The following is a 2,651-nucleotide window of genomic DNA, read 5'->3' as shown; positions in this document are numbered from 1 at the left end:
GACTAATATACTCAAGATACATAAGTGAAACTACCAGTTAAATAGAAACCAATGAACTGCAGCTACAATATGCTCAATATGCAACCGATGTAATTACTTTTTCAGATTCATTGATTTTGGATACTTTTTTTATGACTAGAAGGTTTTCAAACATTGTGTGTTTCTCCCCCAACTGCAAACAAAATCAAAAACACACAAACATAAATATGATAACACATAGTCGGGATCGTTAATTTCCAACCTTAAGAGGAAATGTCTGACAATTATTTTACAACAGTCAACAAAAGAAATCCCAAGGCAATAATGGCAAATGAAATATTTAAACGGCGACTTACTAGAAACAATCGTGGGTCTGGGGGTCAACACGAGACGATATATGTCGCAGCGTGTACTAAGTAGCATATTATTGTTAACGTCATACAATCCGCATGTTTAGTGTCGGGATACTCGCGTGTATGATTCTTTCGGACAGCAACGCGTAGCATGAATGTTATAGAAACGGTAAAACTGGCATTTACGCAACAAATATGGTGCATTCTTCGTACAAAGTAGCTTATAACAAAGTTTCTGTTTTATTTTGATTAACTTATCAGATTCTTCCGTAAGAATTGTTCGAGATATGAATTCATATTGGTAAATTGCATATTTAACTGTATGTTTGATATATCTACATAATGTTTTATCCTAACAGATTTAACACATATAGTCAATTGTTATTTTATGTAAACTACGTTTTGTAAACACATATTATATTGCGATATCTTTTTATTGTATTTCATACCAGAAAAAAGTTTTCTTGTTTTCCACTGCACAGTTTATGATTGGTAAATGTTTTTTTTATATTGATTGTACATGTATATGGTTGTTTATGTGCAACTCGATGACAACGTTTGAAGACAGCTTGTTGTAAAGGCATGATGACTTTCGCAGGTCAGGATGACATTTGTTTTCTAATTTAACTGACATGGATTGAAGTTTCATACTTTTGTTATTTTTTGTATTGGATCATGCACACCGACAAAAACAATGTTATGACGACATTGGTGTGTCAGATCAAAATGGTCGGAACACATGATATTGACAAAATAGTGTAAAGGCATGATGAGTTTCGCAGGTCAGGATGACATTTGTTGTTTTTTTCTAATGTTACAGACATGGATTGAAGTTTCATACATTTGTTGTTGTTTTATTGAATCATGCACACCGACTAAACAATGTTATGATGACATTGGTGTGTCAGAGTAAAATGGTGCATACACTTGATATTGACAACTAATTCGAAACCCGCTGGTGAAAGCATTTTTCGTCCACGTGTATCAATCAAACAGCATGTTCCAATATAATAATAACTGTCGTGGTATAATTATATTTTTTATAATTTGTGTAACCGTTAAAGCACGAGAAGTTGTAGTAGAAGAAGTTGTAATAGTAGAATTAGTTGGAGCCTTATTATAGTAATAGTAGTAGACGTAGTAGAAGTAGTAGTAGTAGTAGAAGTAGTAGTAGTAGTAGTAGTAGTAGTAGTAGTAGTAGTAGTAGAAGTAGTAGAAGTAGTAGTAGTAGAAGTAGTAGTAGTAGTAGTAGTAGAAGTAGTAGTTGTCAGTCGTCGTGTCGTATAGTCTTCGTAGTAGTAGTTGTGTCAGTCGTCGTAGTAGTAGTCGTCGTCCGTCGTTGTCGTCGTTTCGTCGTCGTCGTTTGTGTCAGTCGTACTCGTCGCTTATAGTCGTGTAGTCGCTGTAGTCGTAGCACTAGTCTAGTAGTAGTAGTTTAGTAGTACTAGTAGTAGTAGTAGTAGTAGTAGTAGTAGCAGTATAGTAGTAGTAGTAGTAGTAGTAGTAGTAGTAGTAGTAGTAGTAGTAGTAGTAGTAGTAGTAGTAGTATAGTAGTAGAAGTAATAATGTAATAGAAATTATAGACGTAGTAGTATTAGTTGTAGTAGTAGTAGTAGTATAGTAGTAGTAGTAGTGGTAGTGTTGTAGTAGTAGTAGTAGTAGTTTAAAGTAGTCATAGCAGTAGTAGTAGTAGTAGTAGTAGTAGAAATAGTCATAGTAGTAGTAGTAGTAGTAGTAGTAGTAGTAGTAGTAGTAGTAGTAGTAGTCTTAGTGTAGTCGTAGTAAATAATCTGCTAATAGAAGTTTTGTCGTAGTCGTCGTAGTTGTCGTCGTAGTTGTCGTAGTCTCGTCTCGTCGAAGTAGTAGTTGTTGTAGTCGTAGTCTAGTCGTCTCCCTCGTCCTCGCCCGTCGTCGTCGTAGTCGTCGAAATCCTAGTCGTCGTCGTCGTAGTCGTCGTCGTAGTCGTCGTCGTCGTCGTCGTCGTAGTCTAGTCGTCGTCGTCGTCGTCGTCGTCGTCGTCGTCGTCGTTTTGTCGTCGTCGTCGTCGTTAGTCGTCGTCGTCGTCTTCGTCGTCGTCGTCGTCGTCGTCGTCTCGTCGTCGTCGTCGTCGTCGTCGTCGATCGCCGTCGTCGTCGTCGTCGTCGTCCTCGTCGTCGTCGTCGTCGTCGTCGTCGTCGTCGTCGTCGTCGTCGTCGTCGTCTCGTAGTCGTCGTCGTTGTCGTCCTGGTCTCGTGGTAGCCAGTGGTCGTAGTAGTAACCGCCGTCGTCGTCGTAGTCGTAGTACGTAGTATCGACGTAGTACTAGTCGTAGTCGTAGTT

This window comes from Dreissena polymorpha, chromosome 3 (assembly GCF_020536995.1).
Source record: "Dreissena polymorpha isolate Duluth1 chromosome 3, UMN_Dpol_1.0, whole genome shotgun sequence".
Lineage (NCBI taxonomy): Eukaryota > Metazoa > Mollusca > Bivalvia > Myida > Dreissenidae > Dreissena > Dreissena polymorpha.
This window is presented reverse-complemented; position numbering follows the sequence as displayed.